We start from the raw sequence: 6,160 nt of genomic DNA, 5'->3' as shown, positions 1-6,160 counted from the left end.
ATAAATCTCTGACAACCAGCCAGCCAATCACAGCACGGCTGACCTCCGGGCTATGGGATGTTTCAACCTGCAGAGCTGTAAGTGTCAGGTTGCTGCCTGGTGTCTGCATGGAGATTATAGGTTATATAGATCTGTTTTTTATCTCTCCTTTTAGCCTTAACACTACAGGACGAATTTGGAGATTTTTTGTTTGGTATCTATTTATTTTATGTATTTAGTTTAAGGCAGAGAATAATAAATAACCAATGAATGAAGGAGACAATTAAAGTGTTGTCAAGCTCTGACAAGTCACATGATCACTCTCTCTCTCTCTCACACACACACACACACACACACACACACACACACACACACACACACACACACACACACACACACACACACACTAATGATTGTCACATGTTCTTGCAAAGTGTCTTCCTCAATGTTACATCATCACATGACAGGGTCAGGGTGTCTATTAAGCAAGGGTGGAAAAAAATACTCAAATGTCTTACTTAAGTAAAAGTATCAATACTGCAATGTAGAAGTACTAAGTAAAAGTCTGGAATTAAAAATGTAGATTGTGTAGATAGAAATGTATTTAAAAAAATTGGAGTACGTCCAATTGTCAGTACTTTTACTTCTACTCCACTACATCTCAGAGGCAAACATTGTACTTTTACTCCACTACAATTATTTGAAAACTTTAGTTACTAGTTACTTTGCAGATATAAATGATTACATTATAAAACATACATTAACCACTTTAGCCCTATTTTATACCTCGGCTATTTGAAAATAGCAGATCTATAAGCTCACAACGTCTGTAGATCTGCATCGCGACACGTTGTGAGCTTGTGGATCTACTATTTTTTTGAATTCCGGACTTTTACTTGTAACAGAGTATTTCTACATTGCAGTGTTGATACTTTTACTTAAGTAAAACATTTTAGTACTTTTTCCACCACTGTGAAAAACACATTTTCAAGTGGATTATAAATGTAATCCAATCAGGAGAGATACTCCATTTATCAGCCTCCATTGATCCATGCAGTTCTAAATGGTTCTGCTAATTGTTTTGTTTGTGTTTGTGTCATCACTTCCAAAGTTTATCCTGTATGTGTTCTCTGTCTTGATTGGATGACGTTGGTATCCTGACCTGAAAATAACCTGCTGGGGAGACAGGGAGACCCCTGGTGGACAAACACTGTATAGCAGTGATAACTGAGCTATTCAACACTTATTAACTAACTTCAAATAATTAACTTAAATGTAACTATATAATCACTTTTACACGTGCACAACCTCTAACCACTTCAGCCCTATATACTTTGGCATATGAAAAATAGCAAATAATAGCAGGTTTACAAGTTGTGAGCTTGTAAATCTGCTATTTTTGAAAGAATTGTTAAATATTACGTTCTCCAGAGCACAGAAAGTTCATAACATTTACAAAATACCAACATGTTTTGACCCACAAGTGTCCAGGAATTAATTCCCTGATGTAGGAGACTTGTGTTATGTGGGCCAACAACATGCTGCTGTTCTATTATGAACTTATAGGCTGATGTTCAATATTTGTAACATTATGTATTGGACTCATTGTTTTTTATTTTATTGTTTTTGCTTTTTACCTCTTTTTCTCAACAATAATGTAGTCGTTATGGCAATTCATTCCTCCACACACACACGCATGCACGCACGCACGCACGCACGCACGCACGCACACACACACACACACACACACACACACACACACACACACACACACACACACACACACACACACACACACACACACACACACACACACACACACACACACACACACACACACACACACACACACACACACACACACACTTCTGTGTGTTGTCACTGCTGTTGTATCCTACTGACTCACCTGCCAGTGAGGAGCCCCCACTGGGAGGACGTAGTAGAGCCTTCGTCCTACTCCTCCCGCCCAACACTCCCCGCTGACAGGCTCCGCCCCCCCAGTCCATAGGAGTATGTGCAGTGACAATTATCACCCTCCTCCTCCTCCTCCTCCCGCCCGGCTTCCCTCCCCCGAACACGGACCAATTGTGTTCGAGTAGACGCCCGACAAACTCGGATGCACCACGATGGATTCATTATCTTTTTAATGATAATAATAAAAGCATACGATACTGTGATGTGTGACGCTTACCTTCCCACAATGCACCTCTCCTCTGACGTGCGTGTGAAGAAGGTAGCATTGTTAGAGTAGACGGCGACCCCTGACCTCCCTCTGATGAGCTCGTACCCCCGGCTGGAGGGCGGGGGTCCGAATGGAGGCGAGGAGGACAGCCGGACACTGTGGACCCCCTCTAAAGACTCCATGATGGCGCCCCCTACAGGATGGAACAACCAGGAGAATCAATGAATCAATTTGTTTTATTTCGAAGATTAAAGGGATAGTTCACCCAAAAACATATTTTTTCTATGGATTAGTCACCCCATGGAGACTTGAATTCATGACAATTGAATTCAAAGACTCATTTTCAGGCAAACATGTTCACAATAAGATGAACATTTTGAAGTTTGTATGGGGTTTCTAGGTGTAAGTATGTAACACTATAGTAGTACTATAGTTTGCACTTTTTTCCCTTTAAATGTCCATTGCCATTGACAATAGCCTGGTTCCAGACTGGACTTTTCTCCCTCCAAAGTTGTGAGGGACCACAGAGATTCCAGACTAATGTCACTGCGTAGATATTTTGAAATGTGCTCTACAAACAAAACTGGCTCTCCTTGCCTTGTCTTAGTAAAGTAATACTTTGTTGACTGGGGTCGGCTCTGTATTGGTCCGCTACCCTCTGCACCAAATAAACAGCAGACCAAGCTCACAATGCGTCGTGACTTGTAGATCTGCTATTTTTCTAGGCCCCCCCCCCCCCCAAGGATCAGTGATGCTAAGGTTCAAGTGGTTGAGCTATAGTTAAATGTTTAACGTCAGCCACACGGTCCACTGCTGTTTCTTTAAGGCGTCTTTAATCTCTTAAACAGCCTCCCTATTCCTGTGGAGAATAGCAGATCTACAAGCTCAGATTTAGATGGGGGATGAAATAAAAAGAGGGGGCTTAGTACAGACCCCTGTGGGACTCCGTCAGGGTTAATGTAGGACAAAGCAGTTGGTGCTCATTTTCAACTTCCCCAAAAACATTTTTTTTAGGCTACATGAATCATTTTAGTGCAACAAAACCTATTTGATGTCTTAAACACCACAAACGTTTTAGCAAATGTTACAAAGTATTAAAAACAATATATATATATGATTTAAACTCACCGAGGAAGGAGATGAAAAGGTGAAGTCCTGTTTGTTGGAGGTTTTTCACAGAGACTCTGACAGAGTTCATCAGGTTAAACTTCAGCCTGGTGAGGAGAAGGAGGGTGTGAAGGGTTAATAATGGCTAACAACTGCTTTGTAGTTTATTTAGTCTGCTGGACACATTCCTTCCAGTAAGGGTCCACACACACACACACACACACACACACACACACACACACAGTAAACATAGTACCACATAGGGGGCACGTAGGGGACTGCACACACACACACACACACACACACACACACACACACACACACACACACACACACACACACACACACACACACACACACACACACACACACACACACACACACACACACACACACACACACACACACACACACACACCTGACAGGAAGTTTTCCATGGTACCGGGTACAGCCGGCTCCACAGAGCTCTGATCCAGGAATGAACAGGTTGGCGTCAGAGACTCAGTGACTCAGGACTTTAAGATCAGAACTAGATGAGCGGGCCGGAACTGCAAGGTTCCAGGTTCCAAATCCCTGCCTGGCTCCTCCTCCTCCCTCTCTGTGTCCTTGAGCAAGACACTAATATAAAACCTCTAAAGTTCCCTCTGATGGATGTCAATGGAATGGGCTACTGGAGTATTTCCAATTTCCAGTACTTCTACTTCTTCTACTCCACTACATCTCAGAGGCACATATTGTACTTTTACTCCACTACAATTCATTGAAAACTTTAGTTACTAGTTCCTTTGTAGATTTTGATTAATATTATAAAACATACATTAACCACTTCAGCCCTATATACATTTCGGCCATTTGAAAATATAGCAGATCTACAAGCTCACAATGCGTGGCGATGCAACACATGCGCGACGCATCGCAATGCGACGCATTGTGAGCTTGTAGATCTGCTATTTTCAAAAAATATATATACATTTGAAAACTTGAGAAATGGGGACAATCTGCATAATGAGTACTTTCTACTTTTGGTACTTTAAGTACATTTTTATACGATACCAATGCTTTTGTACTTTTACTCAAGTAAATTTTGAATTCCGGGACTTTTCCTTGTAACAGAGTATTTCCAAGAATCCAGAGGGTTTATCTGTCACTTATAGTTAAACAATACAAGCCACTGAAAAAAACGATAAAATAAGAAGATAACACATAAAGGGAGAAGGGTGAATACAGTCTATATATAAATGTGTAAATAAGGCATTTATAACCATTATGAGCAGAAAACTGAGGTATTTAAGGGACCAAAGCTGGATGGGTAGAGAGGATACCTGGGAGAACAAGGTCCCAGGTTCAATTCCCGGCCCCGGCTATGTGTCAAGGTGTCCATGAGCAAGACACTTAACCGTTACCCCCCCCCCCCCCTTGCTGATGGCAGCAGTCAAGTGTGTGTGTGTGTGTGTGTGTGTGTGTGTGTGTGTGTGTGTGTGTGTGTGTGTGTGTGTGTGTGTGTGTGTGTGTGTGTGTGTGTGTGATAATAGGTTGTAGTAGACAGTATTAAGTGAAGGGATATTGCAGTGTAATAATACTAGTGAAGTGTTTGTTATGCTGTGCTCAGATTAACTGCCCTGGTTTCACAATACTGCTCTGTTAGAGAGAGATTAACACATCAAGTGACCGGACACACACACACACACACACACACACACACACACACACACACACACACACACACACACACACACACACACACACACACACACACACACACACACACACACACACACACACACACACACACACACACACACACACACACACACACACACACACACACACACACTCTCTCTCCTCAGCGTTCACTACAGAGGCCATCAACATACTACACTTCAAGTCACAGTAAGTGCATTCATTCATTCATTCCTTCATCATGTTGTCTGTTCATTGGCTGATCAGTAAAACCCTTTAGTTGTGTTCATTTAAAGGGATAATTCACCCCCCAAAAAAACATATCTTTATTCATGGATTAGTAACCCCATGGAGACTTGAATTAATGGATACTTGTTTTGTTTTTGTCTCATTCCTAAGCCAATAATTTGATGACCAGCGGACCGGTAGGCAGTGGTTCCGGTAGGAGACACAAAGGAGACTATTTGTGTCTCCTACTGGAACCGCTGCCGGCCATCAAATGATTGTCTTAGGAATGAGACAAAGACTAAAACTTATCCATGAATTCAAGTCTCCATGAGCTGACATGTAACCAAACAGTGACATGTGTTACATTCTCAGAGTCAAGTATATAAATGAACACTGATAATTGTTTTTGTAGAATTGTAACAAACATTGTTGTGTTTTAGAGTCGGTCAGCGAGTCGCCTCTGAATTAATTATGTAATCCTCGATTTAATCCATTTTAGTAAAAAACAACAAAAACAACACGCTATTCATAAGCCATAGTTCTGAAAACATCTTAAAACATATAGTAGGACATAAAGTTACAGAAAATACGACGTGTCTTACAATCAGTGGTGGAAAGTAACTAAGTAGATTTACTTAAGTACAATTTTGAGGTATGTGTACTTTACTTGAGTAAATCCAACGTCCAATACTTTTACTTCTACTCCACTACATCTCAGAGGCAAACATAATACTTTTTACTCCACTGCATTTATTTGAAAACTTTAGTTACTAGTTACTTTGTAGATTTTGATTATTATTACAAAACATGCATTAATCACTTCAGCCCTATATACATTTCAGCCATTTGAAAATAGAAGATCTACAAGATCACAGTGTGTCGCGGTGCAACGCATTGTGAACTTGTAGATTGGCTATTTTCAAAAGATTTTTATACATTTGAAAACTTGAAATGAGGCATTCTGCATAATGAGTACTTTCTACT

The 6,160-nt window shown here is 40.9% G+C and overlaps 1 protein-coding gene across 1 annotated transcript in view; it reads left to right on the top strand.

Moving 5' to 3' along the window:
- The window catches only part of hps5 (HPS5 biogenesis of lysosomal organelles complex 2 subunit 2), a 120,129-nt gene that overhangs the window by 93,403 nt on the left and 20,566 nt on the right, over nt 1-6,160 (top strand). The gene's annotated exons all lie outside the window — the stretch shown is intronic.

Source organism: Gymnoscopelus microlampas (genome assembly GCF_963454915.1).
Source record: "Gymnoscopelus microlampas genome assembly, chromosome: 6".
Classification (NCBI taxonomy): Eukaryota; Metazoa; Chordata; class Actinopteri; order Myctophiformes; family Myctophidae; genus Gymnoscopelus; species Gymnoscopelus microlampas.
This window is presented reverse-complemented; position numbering and strand designations above follow the sequence as displayed.